The sequence below is a fragment of the Gallus gallus genome, chromosome 2, assembly GCF_016699485.2.
Source record: "Gallus gallus isolate bGalGal1 chromosome 2, bGalGal1.mat.broiler.GRCg7b, whole genome shotgun sequence".
Taxonomy (NCBI): Eukaryota; Metazoa; Chordata; class Aves; order Galliformes; family Phasianidae; genus Gallus; species Gallus gallus.
Genome location: NC_052533.1, coordinates 137355359 through 137370949, shown reverse-complemented (window position 1 = coordinate 137370949; position 15591 = coordinate 137355359). Strand labels below are relative to the sequence as shown.

General features: G+C 43.9%; 1 long non-coding RNA gene across 1 annotated transcript in view; it reads left to right on the top strand.

The window, feature by feature from the left end:
• Positions 1-314: 314 nt before the first annotated feature.
• The window catches only part of LOC121109914, a 54587-nt gene continuing 39310 nt past the window's right edge, over positions 315-15591 (top strand). The window contains exon 1 of the long non-coding RNA XR_005857663.1: positions 315-406. This is a non-coding gene — a long non-coding RNA (uncharacterized LOC121109914). The remainder of the gene's footprint in view (positions 407-15591) is intronic.

Genomic DNA, 15591 nt, shown 5'->3' with positions numbered 1-15591 from the left:
ATCAACTTTTTACACGGATAGATAATGTTAGGACAAGAGGAAATGGTTTTAAACTAAAAGAGGGGAAATTTAAATTAGATGTTGGTAAGGAATTCTTTTCTCAGAGGGCGGTGAGGCACTGGCACAGGCTGCCCAGAGCAGCTGTGGGTGCCCCAATTCTGGAGGTGTTCAAGGTCAGGGTGGATGGGGCCTGGGCAGCCTGAGCTGGTGGGTAGCAGCCAGCCCACAGCAGGGGTTGGGGCTGGGTGGGGTTTGAGGTTCATTCTGACCCAAGCCGTTCTGTGATTCTATGACATTGTTTGGCAGTGTCACACAAGGTGTCCCTGCCACTGAAGCTCTCTGCTCCTGACCAGGCCAGCCTCTCGCTGTCGTCCTGCCTCCCCGCATTGATCCTACAGCAGGATAAGTAAGTCCTTCTTTATTCTCTTTTAAAGTATGCATTCCTCTGTATCCACGTACATACCTATTATCAAAACCAAAAGTGGTTTTGATTTTTTTTTCTTGTGGTAATGCATGACTGAAGAGCAGAAAACTAATTAAGGTTTACAAATCTCGATTACTGTAGCAGGCTGAAGCAGTGAAAGATGAGTGTAGCAGCTGGCACTCATGATTCACCTCCTTTAAAGAAGTCGATGTGTTTTTGTGGTGTGAATTTGTTAGTGAAGAAGCTGTTCCTTAGCTTGTGTTACAATGCTGTGGTCAGAGTACCACAGTCCCTGTGCCTGTATGGTAGTGCCTGGAGGTGCTGCCTCAGTCCTGGGGGAGCTGGAGGGATCGGTGCAACATGCAGGCAGTGCTGGGAAACCTAAAACCATCATTAAAACTTGCTGTTTCAGAGCATGTTAACAGTGTGCCTCCTCTTGTTGGGCTCATGAGAGATGACATAAGCACAGGCATACAGGTGTGCCCATCGAGGAGCAGGTTGCCCAAAAGCTGTGTGTGCTCTCACTGAAGTCCCCTGTGCCTTCCCACAGAAATCACGATTTCAGCCTTCCTGTAAGAGCACCACGAGGAGCTTAGACTTGAACAGCAAATTTCAGTAATTAAAAGCTCACAAATATCCCCACTTTGGTGGGCCTTGCGGTGTTCTAAGATCACCTGAAACACAAATAACACTGAAGGCTTTGGTGCTGACAGTGGGACAAGAAAATTCTCTTTATCAGCCTGCTGATAAGTAATAAAAGCAGTTCTTATTTGTGCAGCAGCCAAGCCAGTGGTAAACAAAGTGGATCAGGAAATAATATGATTGCACTGCGTTCTCTTTGCTGGCACATGTGAGGAAAGGGTTAAAAACAGAGCAACTGCTCTTTATAAAACCGCTCTGTCCAGCATCAAGTCAGCCAACATGCTATTAAGAGAACAAATGGACGTAATGTTTGAAAAGCAGCAAATGTTGGAGCGTGACAAAATCGGAGACGGTTCTGCTCTGAAAGGTCTCCTGTTTGTCTCTGAGGCAACGGTGATTTTACGACTGGGGGGTTTCTATGGCTCTGTGCTGGTAATGTCTGTAGTCCTCCAGTGGTTGCCCATCCTCTTTGCTGTACTTTCTGGTGTTGGTATGTGCCCTGGCTCTGATTTACTGAGTGCTGCACAAATATCAGCTCCTAAATCTGGGAAGAAAAAAAAAAAAAAAAAAAAAAGAAAAGATGAACTAAATTTGTCAGGTAGAGATTAGAGAAGTAATTGAACTTTACGGAGCTGAAATGAATCTCTCTGAAGCAGCACTTCAGGCTGTATTTGGGATTGAAGTAGCTCTGATTTGTGTGAACTCAGCACGAAAACTCCTGGGCAGGATTACACAAGCCAGCGCTGCGTGCTTTTCTAAGTCTCTCCAGCCTGACTTTCTTAATTATCTGAAAAACAGGGCTGTAGTCAGGCAATTCTACCCTAAATTCATGTTTCTCAGCGTGCTTTTGCAGACCAGGGCAGAGTGTTTCTCGTTGTCTTTGGGAGATAGGAGTGAGCTCCCAGTACCAGGCTGGGGGATGGCTGGAGTGGTGTGGGAAGAGCTGCCCTCAGCAGAAGGCACTCGGCACACAAAAGCACCTGAGATCTCTTGGAGCTCCTATGAGCACTCATCCAACCATTAAATAACATTGCAGAAAGTCACATGCTTGCTTACACTCCTGCTGGCAGAGCTGATTTGTCTTAATAAGGCTCAGTCACTCTGTAGGGCATAAAAGCCACTTGTGAGATAAATGAAAAGATTGTTTGCACCACAGTCCTATAAATATCATGCTCGTAAAAAAGATTTCTCCATATTTTGCTGCTTATTCTTCACTCACATGTATATCTTCACCCTCTTTTTCTTCCTGCCTGAAATCAGCTCCATAAGATCCCCAAAGGTGCGTTTTTTATTGTGTATTTGCTTCAAAGCTCAACATATCATAGGAAGCACTCTCATTGACTGCAGTGTGTTTCTATTTGAGTTTTAAGTAAGCATTAGCAAAGATATGTGACCAGTGTTACTTAACATCTTTGTAGGTGACATGAACAGTGGGGTCAAGTGCACCCTCAGCAAGTTTGTAGATGACACCAAGCTGAGTGGTGCAGTTGACACGCTAGAGAGAAGGGATGCCATCCAGAGGGGCCTGGACAGGCTTGAGAGGTGGGCCCATGACAACCTCATGAAGTTCAACAAGGCCAAGTGCAAGGTCCTGCACCTGGGTTGGGGCAGTCCCAAGTACAGATACAGATTGGATAGAGAATGGCTTGAGAGGAGCCCTGAGGAGAAGGATTCAGAGGTGTCAATTGATGAAAGATTCAATGTGAACCGGCAGTGTGCTTTTGCAGCCCAGAAGGCCAACTGTGTCCTAGGTTGCATCAAGAGAAATGTGACCAGCAGGTTGGAAGAGGTGATTCTGCCTCTCTACTCTGCTCTTGTGAAGCTCCACCTGAATATCACCATTGATGAAGCTCCACCTGAAGCATTACGTTCAGTTCTGGTCTCTGGTGAGACATTGGAACAGGTTGCCCAGTGAGGTTGTGGATGCCCCCTCCCTGGAAGCATTCAAGGCCAGGCTGGCTGGGGCTTTGAGCAACCTGGTCTAGAGGGAGGTGTCCCTGCCTATAGCAGGGGGTTGGGACTACGTGGTCTTAAAGGTCCCTTCCAACCCAAACCATTCTACGATTCTATAGTTCCATTACATGAAGACAGATTGTTAAAAAAAACCAAAACAACAGGATTTCTGTGTTTTGCTACGATGCAGTTGTATGTAACTTGCTTCCAGTTGGCAGTGAGTGTCACCTGTTTTCAAGACAGCTTCAGGAAAAAGTAATCTTTCATATCTGGCATATCACTTCTTGTCTCTAAACAGGGAGATATCAAATTCCTCAAGGCACAGTGACAGCCACTCACTTGCATAGAAATACTAATTTGAAACAAGTCTGCAGGGATCTCTTAAATATGAAATATATACATCGTCTACTTCTCATAAGAGGGGAAAAATGTGTCCAGTATTTACAGCAAACCAGCAATCTTCTTTCTGTCTTTATACTTCTGTTTATTCAGCTGTAAAACCAAATTGAAAAAATATTTCCTCGTGGTACTGTGTCAAGCTTTAATATCTGTAGAAAAGTATTCTAAACTCTGAGCAGGAAGTATTTCTTGTGCCAAATGAAGACAAATGCTAAATTTCAGGTTTTTATCAGTTTGTCACAGTAGCCAAATCTGTGTTCATTTCCAATCGATTCATTCCCTTGAGCTGAGACATTAAGTTGAGATCTTCTGTTTTAATTCCTTCAGGGCAGTGGAGAGCCAGGAAGCTCAAGCTTCCTGTGGGTTTGTAACCAAGATGGGAGAGCATGCAGAACAATGGGTTCTACTTGAAAAATACACATAAAGAAGTTTTTAGAACAGGCAAGACTTCAGCAAACTGATTGAGGAAACAGAATGACAGAATTTTCTTCTTGAATATAGATAATTCTAATTACTTCATGAAATTTAATGCGAACAGAAGCAATAAGCAATTACAATATCATTTATTTGCTGTATAGAAAATTTTGAGTGCGACCAACTATTTTGGCATAATTTATTTTGCTACTGGCAAGATATTAACAAAGAACAGGCATTCTTAAGGGGGAGGTAGACAATTTTATGCTTCAGGAACGTCTCTGCTAAGCAGAGGTGAAGACTTTCTTCTTCAGATTGTGCTTGGTTCAAATTCTGAGCAGTGGAAGTCAAAAGACTGTGTTCTTTTTAAAAAATAATAGGTGCAGTGGATTGTATTATTTTAGGAAGATGTTCTTTGTGAATGGGCCAAATGTTGCTTCCACCCTAAGGTTGTACAGCCCCCAGAACAGAGTTTTGTGTTTCTGAGTGCTAACAATTCATCAGTATTTATAGCTAATAGTGACACCAGGGTGCAACTATTTTTGGTCTCTGTGATCAGTCAGATTAGTGATAGGAGGAGATGGGGCTTAGAGCTGCTGTTCAATCACGGCATGGAGCCAGGCTAAAACCCAAGTCCGTGAGCTATCCACAGGTTTTTCCTGGTAAGAAAGGTTGGCAGGGCCACTGTCAGATCCAAGGGAAAATGATGTCAGAGTGGAATGATGAGAATCACAGTATCACATAGAATCATAGAATCATTAAGGTTGGAAAAGACCTCTAAGATCGTGTCCAGCCATCCACCTACCTCCAATATTGCCCACAAATCTGTGTTCCTCAGTACCACACATCCACGGTTATTGAACACCTCCAGGGACAGTGACTCCACCACCCCTCTGGACAGTCTGTTCCAACACCTCACCACTCTTTCTGAGAAGAAATTTTTTATAATATGCAACCTGAACTTCCCTGGCACAACTAGAAACCATTACCTCTCATCCTATTGCTGTTACCTGTTCAACTAGAAGAACAGAAGGAAGAGCACCAAAGGTTGCAAGTTGCTCTTTTGTTATGGAGTAATTTTCCTGAGTCATGAGGAGCTGGTGGAGCTGCTGTATGTCTGTGAATGCCTTGGGAACATGTTTAAAAAGGAGATAGCTTAAAAGTTACCTTGGAGAATTATTGGATAAACCGAGATGGAAGAAAGTCACAGATTAAAGACTTGCCCTCCAGTCTCACCCTGGATTCAGGATACAATAGTGAGCAATGACAGAAAGCTGTGAAGTCTCCTGCCAGTAATTTATTCTGAAAAGGCATTAGTTTGCTTGAAACATACATTTTAACATACTGCCTGGAATGGCTTTCTTCCAAATATTTAGCTACAAGATAAATAAGCATAATGATTTCATCTGCTAACGTGGAGTGTAAACATGTGTCTTGTAATTCCTGGGAAACTTCTTATTTACCTTCATGAAAAGACAGAATAGATAAATCACTATTAAGTTAAAAATATTGCTGTCTTAAGACCTTTCACATCAGTTTAAAAACATTCCTTTGGGACCCACGCAAATTGAAATGTTGATGTCGTGCTCAGAAATGCTTTTTCTTATTAATTGCAATATTTTTTCCTGACTGGCATGTGTAATTATCATCTTCTGCCATCTCTCATTCTCTTAATTCTCTACCTTAATAACCGTGTCAGTCAAAAACTCATCCCAAATCTTTTGGTGTGGCATATATTCAGAGCCACGGATTTCTTGGCAGTGCTGAGGCAATTACAATGATGAGCGTTAGGATGGGCTGCCATGGTCTGCTCCTTCGTGCTGACCCTGAACTATCAAGAAGCACTGTCTGACAGATCCTGTCACCTCTGCACATCTCGCTCTACTGACCGCAGTTTACAGCATCCTGAGGAATACTTCTAATAGGCGTAACTTTTGTTCTCTGGCATCCAACAGATGTCAGCCCATTTTAATGCTTTACCATCAAAGAACCACAGTTCTCACTGAGCTTAGAAATGTGATTTCTTTTTCTAGTATAAAGAAAATATTCCTTTCTTACAATTTACTGTATTCATTCATGTTGTTTTGGATTGTGACCATTTTAGCAAGTAACTCAGAAGACTTGGCAAAGGTAACCCATTTTCCTGCTTGTTTTCCTCTTTACTGACCTTGTTATCTTCTGCCTTCCAGCAGTGCCCAGGGTATTCACTTTCTTCCTGTGGGAAACTCAGTCATCTTTCAGCCCGTGGTGACTTCCCTAGCTCCTTCAGAGCTGTTTAAACATCTCTGCTTACTCCCTTTACAACTCTTAGCTGCAAATTTTAGCAGATGGTGCTCACCTCCTCTGTTCCTCCTGTGGGTTGAACGCTACGTTCTCCAACGTCTCCAACTCCAACATTAAATATATCCCCTTGCTCCTGTTCCCATTCAGCACAGGCCAGCTGAAGCCCTCAGTGCATCTCTGGGCACACAAAGACTTCCTCAACTCTCTCTGTTAGCCATAGTACAGCCGCAACCCATGGGACTGATACATGCTGTAACGTAGGACTATGGGCTATACTTTTCATAGTAGCTGTGGAACTGAAAAACCGAATAGTTATACAACAATCCTGGGAGCTGTCTGTACAAACCTCCACATCTAAACCTGGTCAGAGCTGATCTGAAGATTTTCATGTCAGAATATCATCAGAACTAACATGTTACAGTGTGAAGCATCTTCATCTTCTGTCTGTGTGGTGGGCTCTGCCAGTTGGCACTGTCTGAAGCTTTTTGTGGGGAGATGAAGATACCATAAAATGACTTTGCCTTTCCAGTCAGTTGCCATACTGCCCACTTATGTGCTCCATAAAGGGCTGTAATTGAAATAACACAGCATTTCTCCAATAAAAGCCGTGACCACAATAAAAGCATGCCACAGATGAGCCACGTTAACATACCATTGGAGTAATGCTCCAGGCAGGCAACAGTGCTCATAGGCAGCCCCCAGTGCTTTGTTCAGGGCTCCTAAACTGCTCTTGAGGGGAGAGTTTCAATAAGGAGGAGACATTAAATAGAGGTATTAAACACTCTTATTACCATTGAGTAGCCCATCAAAAATAAATGCACTTATTAACGGACTTGTTTGCAAAACCGATTTTGCTAAATGTGTCTGAGTTCTCTGCTTATGGCACCACTGAAATCATTTGCAAATTAGATGAAAGATTGCTTTATCTTGGCATAATAAGTAACCTCTTTGCCTCTTAAGTTCCTATGCTTCTCTTAGTGCATTCTTCCCGCAGTTATCTTCTCTGTAGTTATAGCATCCCTCTTTCCCTGGGCACCCTGAGCTAATGCTTGATCTAGCAGTTGGCAATGCTGCCCGCAGCAGGGGGGTTGGAACAAGATGATCTTTGAGGTCCCTTCCACCCCAAGTCATTCTATGATTCTTTTCATGGAGAGGAATGTATCACTGTCTTCTAGGTCAAGCTGGTGAAAGTTGATGGTTTCCTGTGACCCAGCACTGCAACAGTACAATGTCATACTCTTGGTGTGAGTTGGCCTCACTATTACATTTAATCATCACTCACTGCTTGCTGAGTGCTGAAGGGCAAATGAAGTCACCCCAGCCTGCAGAACGTGATGCCAAAGATGGGTTCTGTGCTGGGGGAAGCCAGTGAATAGCAAGAGCTGGTGGTGTGCATGAAGCTGGGGATGGGGCAAACCACGCACAAGGCTTCTGCCTGGGTGTGCCTGCTTGAGCAGGGGTTGGAGGAGATGACCTCCAGAGGTCCCTTCCTACCTCTGCCATTCTGGGATTCCATTGGGAGTGGCAGTAGATGGAAGATTTTAGGTCACTCAGTCATATAAGTGGCCAGTCAGCTGGACTGCTATGGACTTCTTTTATACTCAGAAATCACAGGCAACAAGATGACAGAGGATGGTGTTTGAGATTTTCCTTTAGTGCCACTTTATTGGAAAAGTTCCCATTTTTACTACTTGCAAAGTGCAGCTGATAAGTGTCCCGTGCTGCCATAATGTTCCTGTATTGAGCGAGTTTTCTTTAATGAGCTGATATATTTCAGTTGTGAAGGGCACCGATAACTCTCACTAATTCAATGGGAGCTGCCAGTGCTCAGCCCATAAAATATGGAAAATGATGTGTAAGGGTGGGTATGCATCTATCATAACAGACAAATGATAGGAAGCTGCAGTGCACTTTTCTCCTAATCTGACACACATGTCAGATTGTATGCACATATTTCTCAAAACCATTTCACTTTTCATAAGGCAATCACATTATCGAAAAGTTAAAATTAGCCATAGAAAGACAGATCCTGCGAGGTATTTGCAGTGTAGGGAGAGAAATGGGCAGAGCTTTATCAGGAAATGAAAATCAAGCTAGCTGTATTGCCTCACCGAGGGTTGTTTATTGCAAAGAAGTTGTTTTTATTCCAATGCTCAGTCGAATAAAAGTCCCAAACCATACATCTGGCTCCACTGAATAAATTTGCTTTCCAATTCAAAGCCATATGCTGAGAGAGCTTGCAGGAAAACTTGCTCTGCAGCCTTTTGTTGAGTTGCGCTATGGAATGAATGGGAAGATATTTCAAGGCATCTTGTGAGTCTTCTACCATTAGCACTAGGAGAGATATTGATGTGAGTTTAGTGGTATCCATGAATTTTGATCATTTCTTCGTTCCTGATGTGCCTTTGAAGACAGTGGCCCAGGATCTTGCTCTGTGTGTACACCTGCAACATGATCAAGACTGTAGCAGCCTGTGTCTCTGTTTGCTCTTATCACCCTTAAATCTTCCCTTCTCAGCTGCACACTGAGCCTTGCTGATTTTCCTCTTTCCCTTTCGTAAAATATTTGGATTCCACTGAGGGAAAAAACAGAATGTTTTTCTTAGTCAGTCCGTCTTGAAAATGATTTCTTCTGCAGTCAGCTTTGATTATTAAACACCTTCAAATCTGAAAATAACATGTTATGTAAACAAAACACTCTCCCCCTTGGCCTCTAAAAATATTTTTTGAGATACATTTTTGCATTCAGTTAAAATGTTCTTGTTGATTAATCTTCACTCTGCCTCCTCTAGACTTCACAGGTAGTGGTGGAGTTATATATAGTGGCTGAGTCTGTTAGCAGGAAGGAAGATGTCTTTCCCCAGAAAGCTCTTGCTGATGTTTGTAGGTAGCAGCAGCAGACACAGTCCTATCCCACCAGTGAATAGTTCATTGATTTGACAAAAGGAAGGGATGCCATCCAAAGGGACCGAACAAGCTCGAAGAGTTGGCCCATGCTCCATCCCTGGAGGCATTCAAGGCCAGGCTGGATGGGGTCCTGTGGCAGCCCTGCCCACAGGAAGGAATTGGAACTGGGTGGGCTTTGAGGGCCCTTCCAACCCAAGCCATTCAATGATTCTGTGATTCTATGAATATAGGAACATCAAGAGATCCAAATTGTTAATCCTGCCATTTTCCATAGGAAGGTGGGCATATAGTTTCTGAGCAGCCAGTTAATTTCTGTGAGCTTCTGGGAGCAGAGAAACGCTTCAGTGGGTTTACACAGTATGTAGTGTATTAGGAATGTCAACTTGGCAGGGTGTTAGATGAGGTCCTTATTTCATACTGCCTCTACAATAGGTTAGGGGGAAAAGATGGGCAGGAGCAGGGCACAGAGTAATGTGGCCTGGCTTCAGCATTGCTAGGCTGCTCACGTTCTACTCTTGTGTTTTGAATGACACAAGGCGTAAAAGAAAGAGGTGAAGATTGAAAATCATTTGCTCACTTAGCTGAGCTCTGTCCCAAAGCAGTTCATGTAGCAGTATCTCTGGCTTGTTCTTACTTCACATCCTCTGTGTTAATTCAAGGCTTTTTCATCCAGGCTAGCACATGGTGACAGGAGAATGAGACAATGAGGCCTTAGTAAGGTCAAATAGGAAACAAGAGGAATTAAGTTTGAGAGAAACAGTGATTAAAAGGACAGAAAGATTGCTTGTGTGGGGCTGCACGTGGCTGTGAAAAAGCAGCTAATCTCACCAAGCTAGCACAGCAGATTCAAGCAGTGCATTGTCCTTCAGCTGCCCAAAGACATCCACAAGCCAATGTGCATATAAGAGCAACTCTGCCTGTTTTCTTGAAGTAAGCCATAAGGAATAATACTATTTAGTGGTTCAACCATCAGATCTACAGCCAGGATCTGGATGCTTCACTTCTGCTTGCAAAGCAGTACCTGCCTCTGTCCCGGCCCAAGGCAGCAGCCCCAGCACCAATGAGCTCATGTGGTGTCAAACACAAGCTGACAAATCCTGCTTATCTGGGTGCCTCTGCAAGGCAACGTGTGGTCAACAACCTCTGCAGCCTTCAGAAGTGTCCCCATGCATTGCTGTGCCTCGCCCAGAGCTTGCCAGGGTGACAGTAACAATATAATGGTATGGAAAACAGAGTTCCTGAACCAGGGAACATTTCCTTTGTGAGCTCCTGACAGAGGCACAGCTTTATGTCACCAGAGGTAAAACTGAAAACATGCACACATGTGTGTATGTGCATAAGTTATATACAAAGGCATACTTACAGAGATTAAATACAGGAAACTTTTTTAGATGCTTGGGTTTATAGCAAAGGTGTTTAAGCCCCTAATTCTCAAAGAAATACCAATGGGAATAGTGCATCTATACATATTTGCAGGTCTAGGCCGTAGTCTCTGTTTCACAGAGTTGGTTTGTGGTCCCAGTAGATATCTCTCTGCTGGCAGGAGTGAAGGACCAGCAAAAGAGGTTACACATTTTTCTCTGATCCTTCCCCTACTTAGCATCATATTCACTTGATAAATTAGTTCCCTTTGGCTCATCATTCCCCATTCCTGCTACTTTTTTTATGCCAGACCATGCAGAGGCAGCTCAGAGGTACTTACCATGGTTTTGAGCATGCTAACTAACCTTCACAGCCTTTAGTGCCCCAGGAACAAAGCTGACGGCCATAAATCTTATTTAAATTGCCAACTGAGTGTGATCTCTTGAGGCCTTTTAGTCTGGCATTTGTATAGATCTGCACGTAAAATTCATTCATTTTCTTTATCCTGTTGCAGGTTTCACCAGCTGGCTGATCTGTAACTAGGTCAGCTTCATAAAGCATCATTTCCTTGCCAGGGCTTTGTCTTCAATTCAGAAGACATAACTGGAGAGGCTGGATAACAAATGGGTCAGACTACACTGTTCTGGAAATGTTAGTTCATTGCTCTTACAAGCCTTGATACTATTTCCAGACTTGTGAATTGATGTAAGCCATGAGAGACCAATCCACCAGCACATGTTATTCCACATGGTTAATTACTGGGACATTGCCCATCAGCTTATGAGTCCCTACTGTAGCTGGAAGATACCCAAAGAAACCATTACATTGGAACTCTTGGGATGTGCAAGGTGGCTGCAGGCAGGGGAGAGCATATTGGCAAACATACTGTGAGCAAAACTCCATTCCTTCTGAAATATGGACTTAAAATGGAAGTCTTAACAGCTGAAGGCCACAGTACAGGCAGCTTCCCCTGGAAAGGAGGCAGAGAGGGAGGTGGAGCTGAATGGAGAAGGAGATGGAGGGGAAGAAGGCTGAGCGATCAAAGGACGAAGGGAGGTGTAAAGGCTGAGCAGGAGTGAGAGAGAGGGAGGACAATGAAATGATCATCAGTCTTGACTCACATTCCTACCAGCTATATATTTCTTCACAAACTCTCAGGGGAGAGGAGGGGCTGCTCAGAAGCAGCTTCCTCTGTGACTTTTAAAAGCAAAGCAAAGTTATTTCTAAACATAGAAAGAAAAAGCCATAAAACAATGCTTTGCAATAGTGAACTGAGTTCACATGTAGAGCTACACTCTTAACCTTATCCTTATCTTGTTCTACACCAGAGACCCTGTTCATATCAATTTTTCAATAAAGCAGTCAAAATATAGTCCTTCAGTGGGCTGGGAGGAATGAAAAATCAGATTTCAGAGCAATCTGATACATAAAAATTGGTGAATTACCTTTTCTCTGGAGCTGTAACTTGATTTTTCCATTGCAGCTTTTCTCCTTACATAAAATCTACTTGTGCAAAAATTTAATGACCACGTAATCTTCTTCCTGACATCTGTTAAATTTGAAAGTGATGAACTGGCTTATTACCTCAGTTAAATTTTTTAAAAATGCTGTTCCTAATCAATTCCAGCAGACATCTACAAATGAGGCAAGAGTTACATAAGGCGAGCGTTTGAATTGCAGTAGTATTGGAAAGTAAAGGAAAGGTCTGTATATGTGCCCTTGAGAATAGAAGCAGATGCAGAAACATGCAGACAGCCATCTATTTGGAGAATCTAACAATTAAATTGGCTCCTTTTAAAATAAGGCTTGGAATAGGATAAACAACTGTCAGCTTGCTGGGGGGTTCTCAGGTCAGATGAAGCCAGTTCTCTGCTGGCAGCAGTTGCCTTTAGAGTCTGGCCTCATGGTTTGGCCATTTGCTCTGGTGCAACTGAGCCTGCAGGGATCACTTCTCTGATCATAGAATCATTAAGGTTGGAAAAGACCACTAAGATCACCTAGTCCAACCATCGACCCATCAGCACCATGCCCACTAAACCACGTCCCTTGGTGCCACATCTCCTCGTTTCTTGAACACCTCCAGAGACAATGATGCCACCACCTCCCTGGGCAGCCTGCCACCTCCCCGAGCAGTGTGTACCAATGCCTCACCGCTCTTTCTGAGAAGAAATTTTTCCTAATATCCAACCTGAACCTCCCCTGGTGCAACTTTAGGCCATTACCTCTCATCCTACATCTTGTGAAGATGTATTACGTGAGGACAACGTGCTGTTATTGCACAGTAAATTGAGCAAGAGCAATACATTCTAAGAAGACCTGGAGTACTGCCCCTGTTTATGACCTCCATATAATCATCAGGCTGAGAAGAGTCACAACTTTTTGCCAGGCAAATGTCTGCATTATTTCTTATGCTACTGCTGTTCTTGGTGCTCTTGTATCCTGAGTCTGTAGTGCAAGGGCTGGTTCCTTTTTGCCAGCACAGCTGTGTGAAAGAGAATCACTTCATATGCCTTTGTGTCATGCCCTTGTTTTTGTGCCCCAGTGGGAAGTTTGCCATTTCCCCAGCTCAGTGCATTCCTAAATCATCTTCTCTAGTTTCCCATTGCAGATCAGTTGTCCCTGCCTGTGCATAGGATCAAGACCCTCCTGGCCCCCCTGGGGTTTTTATCTCCAACAAGACAAGTGTCACACTCCAGCACTGTACCAGTGGTACAGTAAGTGAGGTCTCTCAGTTTAAGAGCATAAAAGCGGTTACAAGGTGTCTTCTGCCACGCTTAGATGTCATGGGGCATTGTGAACTTTGTAGAATTGGCCATTCTTGTTATCTCTTTTGGCTTTAGAATGTCAGATGTCTCCAAAGCAAACTCCTGTGGGAGAGGTCAAGGGATTTGTTCAAGGAGCGTTTGGACGTTGTGTTGAGGGACATGGTTTAGTGAGAACCACTGGTGAAGGGCGAATGGTTGGACTGGATGATCCTGTGGGTCTTTTCCAACCTTTGTGATTCTATGATTCTATGATTTGGGCTTGTTCAGCCTGGACAAAGGATAGCTCAGGGGGGCCCTAAAAGCACCTTCCAATACCCACAGGGGATTATCAAGAAGATATATCCAGGCTGTTATTCCTAGTGTACTAAGAAGGGATTTGGTTTGCAGCAAATATTTTAGAAGGACACTCATCCAGCTGTCCTATACTGCAGTCGGGTCCAGTCAGTTTGAACAAAATGCCATTATATGGGGAAAGTAACTCATGAACAAGAATGAGTGAGGAGGAGACACAGTCTTTTTTCTGCTTATAATAAATAGCAGTGGGTCTGCTGCTGCTGGGATGAAACCTTACTTTTATTATCTCCTATAAATCCTAGTACAAACCTCAAGCAAGGATTACATTTCTTTTCAGCTGCACTGGATTGCCATCCAACAAGTCCCAGCAACCATTTTGCCATCGCATTTTTTTGGTATGTACTGGGGGATAGATTTTTTTTGTAAACCCATTTTTGCTATTTTTAGAGCCCTCACTGCAAGGCCATTATCTTTCCCAAGGCTGTGCTGCAGTGAGAGAGCAGCTGGTGAGAACAGGGCCAGGAGCATCCATGTGTTGGGTTGGTTTCTTCAGCCAACCCCAAAGCAGCAGGCCCAGTCCCTGCCACACCACGAGGTTTGTGCAGCCCCCAGGGAGAGCTGCTGTGCCCAGCACGTGGCACTGGAAGCCTTTCATTCTCCGCATCGCTACCCGCTTGTTTAATTCCCTGAGCAGTAATGCAGCCAGGAAAACGTGCTGCGCTCAGAGCTACAGCCTCGCTTTGTCTTTAGAACCTGCTGAAATATTTTAGGAATTCACATTATCTGAGGTAGTTTACTGCCCTGACGTGAATCTGCAATGTTGCCTCATTAAAAAGTAAAGTTACAGTTTGATGACCTGGGAAAACTGTTTCCTCTTCAGCATCCTCTGATATCTGATGTATATCTCTGATATGGTGAGGCACTGGAATAGGTTGCCCAGTGCTCTGGTTGATGCCCTGTCCCTGGAGACTTTCAAGGTGAGGATGGATAAGGCCCTGGGCAACCTGATCTAGCTGTGGTGTCCCTGTTCATTGTAGGGAAGCTGGACTAGGTGGCTCTCAGAGGTCCCTTCCAACTCTACGGGTTCTATGATTCTATGATTCTATATTGGCATGGTGATGGCAGGCAGCCTGCTAATTGCACATGGCCCTGAAGGTACCCACCATGCAGGGAGCTGCTGTGGCTCTCTCTGGGCACATGGTCTCTGGTTTCTGAGTGCAGCAGAGAGAGCACCACAGAGTGCTGCTGAAAGAGGGAACTGTTGACAGCAGGACATTGCTCAGTACTGAGCATCCTTCTAAAATGTTGCAAAGGAACCTAAATAACTTGTTTTCTGCACAGGTTAGCACCTGGCTCTTAATGCTCTGCTTACTCTGCAGGGATGTAGCAGTGTGAAGTTTGTATCTACATCTGGAGAATAGCTGAATTCCGTGAGGTCAGTGTGTAAGGCACAGAACACCCTCTGTCCCAGGGGAAGGCTACATGTCTATAAAGGCTTTTGGGTGCAAGACAGAGTCTTTTGGCACTTGGTGGAACCTAATTTCCTTTCAGGGACTGCCTGGTTTCTCTGAACTCACACAGCTGAAATATATCCTGACTTATGTCCATGCCCATCCCCAGGTTCTCCCTTCTCAGGTGTTGGCGTGCTCATCCTTCATCTCACACTAGGCAAATGGAAGAAAAATGCTGCCAGTAACTTTATCATAGAATCATAGAAACACAGAATCATATAATCCTTATGGTTGGAAAAGACCTCTAAGATCTTCTAGTCTAACCATCAACCATCCCACCATGCCCACTAAACCATGTCCCTCAGTGCCATGTTTCTTGAACACCTTTGGGGACAGTGACTCTACCAGCTCTGTGGGCAGGGAAGTGTTGCTGATGAGCAGTCTGTTGCTTATCTTCAAAACACACTGCATTAAAGAGAGTGTGTGTGTGCATTTCTAAACGTCTTGCAGCGGATATGGAAATGTCTGACTTGTCTGCATTTGCTGGACCTAGCATTACAGTGAATTGTTTGTGTGCACTGATGTCTCTTTTTAGATTTCGAGGTCAAAAGCCATATAAAAATAAAAATCCTCCATACGATGCTTTTAAATGAGCTTACTCTCTAGCTGTCTGACCTCCTTAGTCGTATTTTCTGTGA